We start from the raw sequence: 12,450 nt of genomic DNA, 5'->3' as shown, positions 1-12,450 counted from the left end.
GAAGAGTGTGATAGCACTTTGCATATAGGGAGACAGAAGTGAACAACTTTGCCCAAGATTCCACAGTGAACTGGTGGCAAAACTAGGAATGGTTCCTGATCCTGCACCCTGGTTGCCAGACCATGCCTGCCATAACCTGTAACCCATCTCTCCATCTTCATGCACAACTCCTGAGGACAAAGACAGTTCCATGGGTGGACTGAGGGGAAGATGTAACTTGTTGTCCAAACCACATTTCAGCATTCAATAGGCACATGGAAAGCCCCACCGATGCCAGGGTAGAGTAAAACAGACACCTAAAATGGGTCCAAACAGCAGGTTAACCCAAAAGTTTGATTCTGCCATCAGCCTGGCATTCCAGTGTATGTAACCCTTCCAAACCCTCTCTTTGCTACCATTTACTTACAAGATTCTGTATGCCCCAAATCCTGTAGGTAGCTGGGCCTGATCCTGAGAGGTGCTGAGCACCTATAGCTCTCAGACTGGGGGCTGGATCCTCAAAACCCCTCTGCCCCACAGAGAAGTGAGGGCATTTTATCTCCCCTCCCCCTTTTTTTTAAAAGCAAAAACAAAAACCGAACTCCGTGTTATTCAATGGCATTTACCCTGCAGGGCAAGAATTCTAAGGTGTCAGGACTATATCCAAAGTGCTTATTGCTAACCAAGCAGTTGGGATTTTAAGACTGTTCCTAATGGCCCGTGATGGGATGTTAGATGGGGTGGGATCTGAGTTACCCAGGAAAGAATTTTCTGTAGTATCTGGCTGGTGAATCTTGCCCATATGCTCAGAGTTTAGCTGATTGCCATATTTGGGGTCGGGAAGGAATTTTCCTCCAGGGCAGATTGGAAGAGGCCCTGGAGGTTTTTCGCCTTCCTCTGTAGCATGGGGCACTTGCTGGAGGATTCTCTGCTCCTTGAAGTCTTTAAACCATGATTTGAGGACTTCAATAGCTCAGATATAGGTGAGGTTTTTCGCAGGAGTGGGTGGGTGAGATTCTGTGGCCTGCGTTGTGCAGGAGGTCAGACCAGATGATCCTAATGGTCCCTTCTGACCTTAGTATCTATGAATCTAAGTCCCTTGTTTGCACAATAGCAGTAATCTGCTTTGGAGATGCAAAAATGTCTCTCACTTGCCCAGATCCTATCTGCCACACGCTTAATAAAGACTCAACTCTCCTCACTTATCAGATGCACAAGACTCTCTGCTTGATGAGATTCCCCCTCTTCCTCCCTGGGTACTATAGTTCCACGCAGAGCCTAAAGCAACAAGACAGAGAAAAATAGAGGGTTTTTACAGTATTTAGCAGCAGCCACAACAGGAGAGGCATCAGAAGTCCAAAATAAAAGACAGAGGCTAGCAGAGTCTGGGCAGGCAGGCTGGCCTCTGGAGCACCCAGGCAACATCGAAAGGTTAGAGACCTGGTTCTGTCCCTCCCCCAAGAGTGTTGAGCACCCAATAGCCATAGTGATGTCAATGGGAACTGTGGGTGCTCAGCACCTCTGGAAATGAGGCCATGCTACCTAACTGGCATGTTTGCTTGCAAGGCCTGCCCACCTGGCAAACAAGTCTACTTGTTTAAGCCCCGCTGGGGCTGGATAAGCCAACAGGGTAATGAGGTTTTCCATCTTGCGGAGGATACTGTTGGCCAAGAAAGGTTCCTTCCCTGAATCCTGAAGGGACAGCACAACCCGCCAAGAAGCTAGGAAAACAGAGGATGTTCTTCGTTGCTAATAGCAACCTCCATTAATCTGACCTCTTTAGAGGAGTATGGCAATTGGTGCTTTCCTGAATCAACAGGAGCAGATGACGAGATTCTGTCTGATCACATCTTAATTGAGACAGGGAGCAAGGAGAAGAAATAAAACTGGAATCAACCAAGTCCTCAAGGTCTTTCAACCTGAGTTTACAAAAGGACTGAGGCAAGTCACACAGCAGGCTCCTTCCCCGCCCCCCAGCCCTGTGTTATGACACCAGTCTAGCGCCCCGATAAGCACCCCTGGTGAGCTACAAATCAGAATGCATTGCAGGGGGGAATTGCAAGCTGTCCGCTCACTGAACCTTGCATTCCATGCCATCAACCCCTGCACCCCCGAAAACAAAATCTCAAACAGAAAGGCAAGATCAGAGCTGTCACAAGTTGCATGGCTCCATTCAGCACGACCCTGAAGTCTACAAGGCCTGGGGAAAAGTCATATCTGAGAAGAGGAGAAAAACAAAACAGATGAAATAGGAACAGGCAGGCAAGGGCAACGTGACCCAGTAGTTGCGGACGTATCAAGTTGGAGAATGCCTTTCAAGTTACCACCACAGCAAGCCACTTCAACCGCAAGTGTGGCTGGCTGCTGCATGCAACGAACAGAGATCAGAGGAGAAAGGAAACTGGCACATTTCAGGAGCCATCAGAAGAGCGCTGCCATCTCAGAACAGCCTATGATGGTCAGTTACTCCCAGAATCACCAGTCAAGATGGTTCAGGTTCCCATGAATATATCCCCTCTCCAAACAAAGAGAACAGAGATGGTTGCAGCCACTGCGACTGCATATGTGCTGCTCCCGCAGGCTCTGAGACTTCTGGGGCATCAGCTGAAGCTCTGACAGAGACGTGACATTTCCAATACTACCTCTGCTGCTCCCGCTGCCATATGCCGAGCGTCAGCCAGGAACAGTCAGTGACCTCACAGCTCCCGGGGAATTAGTCGTGAATGCTGATCTGAAAAAAGCCACCATGCTACCAAGCGCCACAAAAGGTCACAAACTTCACTGAGCATAAAAAGCCACTGCAGTCTGAACAAGGACAGTAGGACATAGCAGGGGGTTAGAGTAGGTCCCTTCTAACCTTATAGTTCTAGGATTATATGCTGTGGGCTCTCTATGTGGGAGCAGCAGCAAGAAGCGGGTACCATACCTTGGAGGTACAAAGTCCCCAACGCTCCTGTACAGCCTATTCAAAGAAGCAATAGAAACCCACCAGGTTATGGAAAATTCTCCAAAGCTTGATTCTCCCCACTCCGCTCCTCAAAAAGCATGTGAAAACACATAGGCAACACTGACTGCCCCAAATCAAATGTAAACAGCTCTACAAAGTATTCCCCAGACCATGAGTCTGAGGTGGATGCACTGGGGAGGGGGTCTAGAAAGGGAAATGTATTGGGGTTCTGCATAAAAACAGAAACAAAATTATTACCCCAAGAAACAAAGGTGGTGGTACCAAATGACAACTTGGAAAGTTATTACCTATTTGTACTGCAGCAGCCCCTTAACTGAGATCAGGGCTCCAAATACATGAGACAGTCCCTGCTACAACAGAAATAGACAAGCAGAAAGAGTAGGATGACAAAGAGCAGTGACATGACTCACCCAAGGTAACGCAGTAGGTCAGTGGCAGAGCTTGGAATAGAATCAGGTCACCTGACCCCCAGGTCCATATCCTATCCACAAGACCACGCTGCCTCAAGAAAGAGAGCTTTGGTGGTGAAGGGACATGAATCCTCAACCTCCTGATTCAAAGTAATTGCCACAGAAGCACAAGGTCATTAGTGATGGTGAGCAGAAGGCAATGGACTGGAACAAGGGGACACGGATTCTGCTAGCTCATTGTCAGGGTTACTCAAACATGCTCTTTCTGACACCAATCAACATGTGATGTGTGGAAGCACTCCAACCATAACAATGCAGAATATTTACAGAAAACAAAGCCTCAGAAATCAGGGATTCTCCTCCCAATTCCTTATTCACTCACCAACAAGCTGAAGCCACAGACAAGTGATTTAGCTACCACAGTAATTGGTTGCTTGGCATGGGGGTGGGGGGGCAGGTGAGGATTAGACTGATTAAAGCTTCTTCCCTCATGGTCTCTTCATTGCCCTTCATGAGAGTAGGTGTTATCTAATTACCAGCTCTTCGGTCTTCTAAGTAACAAAGGTGCCCAGTCTGAGCCAAGTAAATCCCTTCTCCAGGGATGGAGAGGTACAAAGGATCTGGTGATAGCTCTTAGCCAGAAGGGTGAGTGTTGAGCTGCAGCGGGGGGGTGTCAAATCCAGCTCAGGCTCAGCACCTCTAAAGTCACTGGAATTGAATCTGCTTGTGTCAAGACTGAGCCTGGCTCTTAGAATCATATACATTAAAGATGGGAAGCATCCGTTGCTTCGGCTACTCTGTCCCTTGCTGTGCAAGTCCTACATGCCCACGGTGTATTTTGGCTTTGTCTGGCCTAAAGCATCTCCAGGGAGAACGCCACCAGCACTCCGCTGTGTCAGGCACCCAGTGACATTCACAGCAGGGTAAGTGCATGTGGGCTACTCTTATTAGGCCAAATGCAGACCTGGTGCTGGGCCTTTGATGGAGTCGCAGCTGCTGACTTTCCAGGTCTGAATTTGGCCCTCTCCCTACCACCACCGACAGGCTATATTCCCCTGCTCCTGTCCCAGGTCTGGACAGCTTGTAAGTACTGTACAAACATAAGACCCCTGGTGCGCCAGACAGAGAAAGCAGCATGTGTTTCACTTGTGAGCAATTTCCAGTACAGAGCAGCAGGTGCTTTACTGATTGAGAAATCTATTGGGAAGCTCTTAAAGCTTTTCAGAGCACTCACCCATCTGCAATATACATTTAATTAACAGCGAAGTACATGAATTCACCCCCTAAGGGGACAACTGAAACCACCCACCAAAAATAAAGCCAGAGAGAAGAGAAACAAAAACCAAACTGCACCTGACTCCAGCAGCCCTGGACCCTGGAGAAACGGCCACAGGGAGCCAATGCCACAGATAGGAGCTCATCCGTTGGGCAAGACCTGCCACGGAGCCATTCCACTCCATGGAAAGGGAGTGAAATTTACACACCTTGCCCTGGTTGTATTCATACCCTTTCTCCTTCACCCTTTGGAACTGGGACTGAGAGGAAGTGATATCAGACTGAGTGCAACCCCGAGTATATCATTTGGGGATCACAACATTAACCACAAAGCTTGATTTGGTTCTTCCTCTTCCTGCTGAGGTGTCTCTGAGTGGGAATATCACAGGCTGGTCTACAGACCGAGCAGAGGCCTCAGAAGAAGCTCAGATACACATTCCCACCTAGCATCTAGCCAGTCATTCATTTCTTACGCAGCTTGTGTGTCGTACAACCAGGAGGATTACGATCAGCAGATTAATATGCTGTACAAGCCCATTCATTCCCTCTGAAGTCACTGAAACATCAGGGTCTGTTGGAAACAAATCCAAGGAGCAACCTGATCAGCCCTGGGAACATCATGAGTGCCACTAGGGGACCAACGGGACTCAGCTCCTTTCCACAACACTGAGCAACAACAAGACACCAAGCGTTCTGCCGGTCTTAATTCTGCTCTTGCACTGAGTCAGGCAGCGGTTTCATTCCAACAGAGTTGCTCTGGATCTACATCAGTGCAAGATCAGAACCGGTCCCACCACTGCTGAAGTGAGACTGTGCACATCCTGACTACAGTACACATCCTGCTACACTTCATCCCACCATCTATCCCTGCCCATCAATCAACAATAACCAGCATCAAGCCTTCCTAGTTCCTGGGGATCAGCTTTCAGGTCTCCCCAGTTGGCTATCATCGCGTGACTGCTTTAGCAGCCTCTCCTCTTCCCTCACTTCTAAAGTTTCTTCGTTGGGTCTGGCCAGGCCCAGGCCCGGCCAGGCCCAGGCCCAGCAAGCTTTGATAAGCTCAGAGCACGCTCGATGGCCCACCCCAGGCTATCTCCCACAAGCGCATGGCTCTGAATTAATACCGTATCCAGAAGATACATTGCCAGGAGGTGTTCTACAGGAACCAGCCCAGCCGATGCAGAGAACGCACACAGGAGTCAGGTTCTTTGGGGCAGAACAAAGCAAACTGGGATTTCAAGGAAAGCCGAAGATTGACTCTTACCTGTACTCCCACCCCACACACTCTTCTTTTAACAGCCAGAGACTCCCCCAGCTCCCTTCACAATGGGGGAGTCTGAAGAGCCAGCCGCACAATTATTCCTTCTCCTCCCAGATTGCACCTGATTGTCCTTAACCCAATCCACACACCCCCACAAGCCATCCATTTCCCAGGGGCCCCTCAGCCAGCGTGATGCAATGGCACCCTCTGTGGAACACAGGCACAGACCCCCAGCCTCACGCGCCACAGAGAGGCAGGACCAGAACACAGCTCTGCCCTGATGGAGGAAGGGACCAGGACCAAATACAGAGCCTGCCAGGGAGACGCTGCCATGAATGAGCTGCCAGGCTACCCTGCTTTGCCACCCCCTCTCCTCCTGTCCCCCCCCCGGCCTTCCCCCTCCCCCTCTTCCTGTCCGTCCCCCCTGGCCTTCCCACCCCCCTTCTCCTCCTCCTGTTCCCCCCCGGCCTCCCCACCCCCCTCCTCCTCCTTTTCCCCCCCCGCCTTCCCACCCCCCCCTCCTCCTCCTCCTGTTCCCCCCACCGACCTTCCCACCCCCCCTTCTCCTCCTCCTCCTCCTGCCGTCCCCCCCCGGCCTTCCCACCCCCCCCTTCTCTTCCTCCTCCTGCCGTCCCCCCCCGGCCTTCCCACCCCCCCTTCTCTTCCTCCTCCTGCCGTCCCCCCCCGGCCTTCCCACCCCCCCTTCTCTTCCTCCTCCTGCCGTCCCCCCCCCGGCCTTCCCACCCCCCTTCTCCTCCTCCTCCTCCTGTCCCCCCCCGGCCTTCCCACCCCCCTTCTCCTCCTCCTCCTCCTGTCCCCCCCCGGCCTTCCCACCCCCCCTTCTCCTCCTCCTGTCCCCCCCCGGCCTTCCCACCCCCCCTTCTCCTCCTCCTCCTGCCGTCCCCCCCCCGGCCTTCCCACCCCCCTTCTCCTCCTCCTCCTCCTGTCCCCCCCCGGCCTTCCCACCCCCCCTTCTCCTCCTCCTGTCCCCCCCCGGCCTTCCCACCCCCCCTTCTCCTCCTCCTCCTGCCGTCCCCCCCCCGGCCTTCCCACCCCCCCCTTCTCTTCCTCCTCCTGCCGTCCCCCCCCGGCCTTCCCACCCCCCCTTCTCTTCCTCCTCCTGCCGTCCCCCCCCCGGCCTTCCCACCCCCCCTTCTCTTCCTCCTCCTGCCGTCCCCCCCCCGGCCTTCCCACCCCCCTTCTCCTCCTCCTCCTCCTGTCCCCCCCCGGCCTTCCCACCCCCCCTTCTCCTCCTCCTCCTCCTGTCCCCCCCCGGCCTTCCCACCCCCCCTTCTCCTCCTCCTCCTCCTGTCCCCCCCCCCGGCCTTCCCACCCCCCCTTCTCCTCCTCCTCCTCCTGTCCCCCCCCCCGGCCTTCCCACCCCCCCTTCTCCTCCTCCTCCTGCCGTCCCCCCCCCCGGCCTTCCCACCCCCCCTTCTCTTCCTCCTCCTGCCGTCCCCCCCCCCGGCCTTCCCACCCCCCCTTCTCTTCCTCCTCCTGCCGTCCCCCCCCCCGGCCTTCCCACCCCCCCTTCTCTTCCTCCTCCTGCCGTCCCCCCCCCCGGCCTTCCCACCCCCCCTTCTCTTCCTCCTCCTGCCGTCCCCCCCCCCGGCCTTCCCACCCCCCCTTCTCTTCCTCCTCCTGCCGTCCCCCCCCCCGGCCTTCCCACCCCCCCTTCTCTTCCTCCTCCTGCCGTCCCCCCCCCGGCCTTCCCACCCCCCCTTCTCCTCCTCCTCCTGCCGTCCCCCCCCCGGCCTTCCCACCCCCCCTTCTCCTCCTCCTCCTGCCGTCCCCCCCCCCGGCCTTCCCACCCCCCCTTCTCCTCCTCCTGTCCCCCCCGGCCTTCCCACCCCCCCTTCTCCTCCTCCTCCTCCTGTCCCCCCCCGGCCTTCCCACCCCCCCTTCTCCTCCTCCTCCTCCTGTCCCCCCCCGGCCTTCCCACCCCCCCTTCTCCTCCTCCTCCTCCTGTCCCCCCCCGGCCTTCCCACCCCCCCTTCTCCTCCTCCTCCTGCCGTCCCCCCCCCCGGCCTTCCCACCCCCCCTTCTCCTCCTCCTCCTGCCGTCCCCCCCCCGGCCTTCCCACCCCCCCTTCTCCTCCTCCTCCTGCCGTCCCCCCCCCGGCCTTCCCACCCCCCCTTCTCCTCCTCCTCCTGCCGTCCCCCCCGGCCTTCCCACCCCCCCTTCTCCTCCTCCTCCTCCTGTCCCCCCCGGCCTTCCCACCCCCCCTTCTCCTCCTCCTCCTGTCCCCCCCCGGCCTTCCCACCCCCCCTTCTCCTCCTCCTCCTGTCCCCCCCCGGCCTTCCCACCCCCCCTTCTCCTCCTCCTCCTGTCGTCCCCCCCCGGCCTTCCCACCCCCCCTTCTCCTCCTCCTCCTGTCGTCCCCCCCCCCGGCCTTCCCACCCCCCCTTCTCTTCCTCCTCCTGCCGTCCCCCCCCCGGCCTTCCCACCCCCCCTTCTCCTCCTCCTCCTGCCATCCCCCCCCGGCCTTCCCACCCCCCTTCTCTTCCTCCTCCTGCCGTCCCCCCCCGGCCTTCCCACCCCCCCTTCTCCTCCTCCTCCTGCCGTCCCCCCCCGGCCTTCCCACCCCCCCTTCTCCTCCTTCTCCTCCTGTCCCCCCCGGCCTTCCCACCCCCCCTTCTCCTCCTCCTCCTGCCGTCCCCCCCCCGGCCTTCCCACCCCCCCTTCTCTTCCTCCTCCTGCCGTCCCCGTCCCGGCCTTCCCACCCCCCCTTCTCCTCCTCCTCCTGCCGTCCCCGTCCCGGCCTTCCCACCCCCCCTTCTCCTCCTCCTCCTGCCGTCCCCCCCCCCGGCCTTCCCACCCCCCCTTCTCCTCCTCCTCCTGCCGTCCCCCCCCCGGCCTTCCCACCCCCCCTTCTCCTCCTCCTCCTGCCGTCCCCCCCCCGGCCTTCCCACCCCCCCTTCTCCTCCTCCTCCTGCCGTCCCCCCCCCGGCCTTCCCACCCCCCCTTCTCCTCCTCCTCCTGCCGTCCCCCCCCCCGGCCTTCCCACCCCCCCTTCTCCTCCTCCTCCTGCCGTCCCCCCCCCGGCCTTCCCACCCCCCCTTCTCCTCCTCCTCCTGCCGTCCCCCCCCCCGGCCTTCCCACCCCCCCTTCTCCTCCTCCTCCTGCCGTCCCCCCCCCGGCCTTCCCACCCCCCCTTCTCCTCCTCCTCCTGCCGTCCCCCCCCCGGCCTTCCCACCCCCCCTTCTCCTCCTCCTCCTGCCGTCCCCCCCCCCGGCCTTCCCACCCCCCCTTCTCCTCCTCCTCCTGCCGTCCCCCCCCGGCCTTCCCACCCCCCCTTCTCTTCCTCCTCCTGCCGTCCCCCCCCGGCCTTCCCACCCCCCCTTCTCCTCCTCCTCCTGCCGTCCCCCCCTGGCCTTCCCACCCCCCCTTCTCCTCCTCCTCCTGCCGTCCCCCCCTGGCCTTCCCACCCCCCCTTCTCTTCCTCCTCCTCCTCCTGCCCCCCCCGGCCTTCCCACCCCCCTTCTCTTCCTCCTCCTCCTGCCGTCCCCCCCGGCCTTCCCACCCCCCCTTCTCCTCCTCCTCCTGCCGTCCCCCCCGGCCTTCCCACCCCCCCTTCTCCTCCTCCTCCTCCTGCCCCCCCCGGCCTTCCCACCCCCCCTTCTCCTCCTCCTCCTGCCGTCCCCCCCCCCGGCCTTCCCACCCCCCCTTCTCCTCCTCCTCCTCCTCCTGCCCCCCCCCGGCCTTTCCACCCCCCCTTCTCCTCCTCCTCCTGCCGTCCCCCCCCCCGGCCTTCCCACCCCCCCTTCTCCTCCTCCTCCTCCTCCTGCCCCCCCCCGGCCTTCCCACCCCCCCCTTCTCCTCCTCCTCCTGCCCCCCCCCGGCCTTCCCACCCCCCCTTCTCCTCCTCCTCCTCCTCCTGCCCCCCCCGGCCTTCCCACCCCCCCTTCTCCTCCTCCTCCTCCTGCCCCCCCCCGGCCTTCCCACCCCCCCTTCTCCTCCTCCTCCTCCTGCCCCCCCCCGGCCTTCCCACCCCCCTTCTCTTCCTCCTCCTCCCGCCCCCCCCCGCGGGAGCTCTCCCAGCCCCCGCCCGCTGACCTGGCCAAACTTGCTACAAAGTTTCCGCGGCCCGGGAGCGCCTGGCGCCGGGAGACGCCGGAGCAGCCCCGACCCGCAGCCTGCGCCCCTCGGCCGCCGCCGCGTCTCCTCCCCATCCAGGCGCCGGCTCCCTTCGCCGGGCTTTCGGTTTCTGCCGACGGGCCGCCTGGCGCCCAGAGCATTGTGGGAGTCGTAGTTCCCGGCTGCCCCCCCGCGCGGGGCCTGCCGCCGGGCCGGGACTACAAGGCCCAAGCGGCCTGCTGCCCCGGAGGCTGGGGCGGGGCGGCCGCGCGCTTCCAGCCCCGCACCGCCGGCTGGGGCGCAAAGGGTCCCGCGCGCCGCCCCGGGGCACGCAGCAGGGTGCGGAGCGGGCCCCCCAGAGCGGGAGTTTCCTGAACTCTGGGGTCTCGCTGCTGCCAAGCCCCCTTGTCTCAGCTCCAGCATGCGGCTCTGGGGGGCTGGGGCCGCCCTGCCCGGGGGGGCGAGGCGGTGCACGCGTGAGCTGCGCCAACCTTGGGGCAGATTTTTGCTTTGTTTTCCATTATGTGGAGGGTTTTTGCCACACCCCCAGCACAGCGATTTTGCACGTTGCGGGATAGATCAGTCCCTCGCTTTCTGGGAACGTTTCACAGCTCCCCGGCTCGGCTGCTCGCTCTGTTCCATTCGCTAGTGTGAAGGGGGCGGCTGATTAGTCATCCTGATTTCTGTTTCCAGTTCTGCTACCGACCTTCTTCTACCCGTAATTTCACCGCACCGTGCCTGGTTCTTTCTCTTAAACAGAGGATAAGATGGCCCGAGGGTCCAGATCTGGATACATAAAGTTAGGTCCTCTCACGCCATATTTGGGCATCTAAATAAAAGATTAAAGAGTCGCTGAGCCCACCCAAATGCCACTGAAATTTTCATAGAAATTTTTCATTTCGTTTGAAATTTTGTTTTGTCAACCGAAAGCCCTTGTTTGAGGCAGTTGTTTTGGAGGTTTTTTTAATTGTTTACTTGTGGCACCTTAGAGACTAACCAATTTATTTGAGCGTAAGCTTTTGTGAGCTTGTAGCTAACACGGCTGCTACTCTGGAACCTTTAAATTGTTTGTTTCGCTATTTCATTGAAAACCCAAAAAATTTTCAGAGGAAATTAAAAAAAAACAAAAACCGCTAAATCTGCTACATCACCAACTGGTATTTTTCAACCAGCTCTGATTAATTTGTAAAGCTCATGGGGATCTTTGACTGCAGGGTGCTATAAAGGTTGGAACAGTTATTGTTGTAACATAGACACGGAGGTGGTGACTGCAGCAAAAATCAATTTGTCAATAAATATTCAAAGATCTTGATATGAATTAGCTTCTCTTATGTTCCCGTTCCCTGAATATCCCTAGGACTGGGTTTTACAATCACAAGTGTTTATCAAAAAATACCTCATTCTACACACCTACGTTCATACTCAGCCACCTAGAGTAAATCTTGCTTTTGCCTTCTGGCATTGCTTTTTAAATAAATTAGACTAAGATCAAGTATCCTGCGGCTCCATCAACTCATCTCTGCCAACGAGGAAATCAGCCACAGGTGGAAACCATATTCTCCTGTCCCCTCGGAAGTTGTGATATGATTCTTATGCTGGATTCAGCTTTACCTGCATAGAGCAGCTTTGAGAAGGTGATCTTTTTGCCTTATTTAACAGTGAAATTACTAGCCATGATGCCAAGCCTCAAAGGTAGGAAGAAATGTTACCGTTTCTTTGATCTATTTTCTTTACCTTTTATGAAGTGTGCAGTGCTTGTTTGTCCTGGAAGACAAAATGCTAGTCAAGAAACATGAACTGTTATAATAATTTACAGCTGAATTACATTCTGGAGAAAGTCAAACCATCATTTCAAGTCAATTCGCTCTGTGTGTGCAAAGCCATTCGCCAGCTCCCTCTCCGTGGTAGATGGTAGTGAGCCTAAAGCAACGCTGGAGGGCCTGAGATAATGAGTTAAACCATTATAATGTTTGGGGAGTTTGTAGTGAGAGGGAAATGAATGGGAAAAGCCAAATTTTTGCTGGGTCATGTGGTAAAATTAACAGCATTGTTTTTCAAGCTGAAGTGTGAATATTTGCCAAACCATGATTGTGTTTATTGGGTCATATTTTACTGCTCAGGATAAAAGGAGAAATGAATGATGGTTGACACGGCCTCGTTGCCTCTACATGAAATGCCCTCATATTCAAGTTGCAGAGGAGGAATTACACAGAGGCAGGGCTAAGTGATGATACAGTCTTGTGGTAGGTCTGTTTGGCCTGGGACTGACTCGTGATACACGTTTCCCATGTGTAGGGCCCTAGATAACAGCAGGCTTCCTCTGCTACTGGAGGACAGGGCTGTAACTAGGCATGTGAAATTTGAATGAGTCACCGATTTCCCCTCCCCACTCACTGCACAGTGGTTGAAACTCATCCATGGATAAGGAGCCAGTACAAGGTCTGTACACTACTTAACTCCTTAAAATGGGGCTATATTTG

At 57.0% G+C, this 12,450-nt stretch overlaps 1 protein-coding gene across 3 annotated transcripts in view; it reads right to left on the bottom strand.

Annotated features, from left to right (window-relative positions):
• The window catches only part of MIB2 (MIB E3 ubiquitin protein ligase 2), a 112,294-nt gene extending 102,216 nt beyond the window's left edge, over positions 1-10,078 (bottom strand). For all 3 annotated transcript variants that reach the window (XM_077837617.1, XM_077837618.1, XM_077837619.1), the window contains exon 1: positions 9,950-10,078. The gene's annotated coding sequence lies outside the window, so the exon portion shown is untranslated. The remainder of the gene's footprint in view (positions 1-9,949) is intronic.
• Between the last annotated feature and the right edge of the window lie 2,372 nt (positions 10,079-12,450).

The sequence above is a fragment of the Eretmochelys imbricata genome, chromosome 18 (assembly GCF_965152235.1).
Source record: "Eretmochelys imbricata isolate rEreImb1 chromosome 18, rEreImb1.hap1, whole genome shotgun sequence".
Lineage (NCBI taxonomy): Eukaryota > Metazoa > Chordata > Testudines > Cheloniidae > Eretmochelys > Eretmochelys imbricata.
Note: the sequence above shows the minus strand (reverse complement) of the source record. Positions and strands in the feature narration are given on the sequence as shown.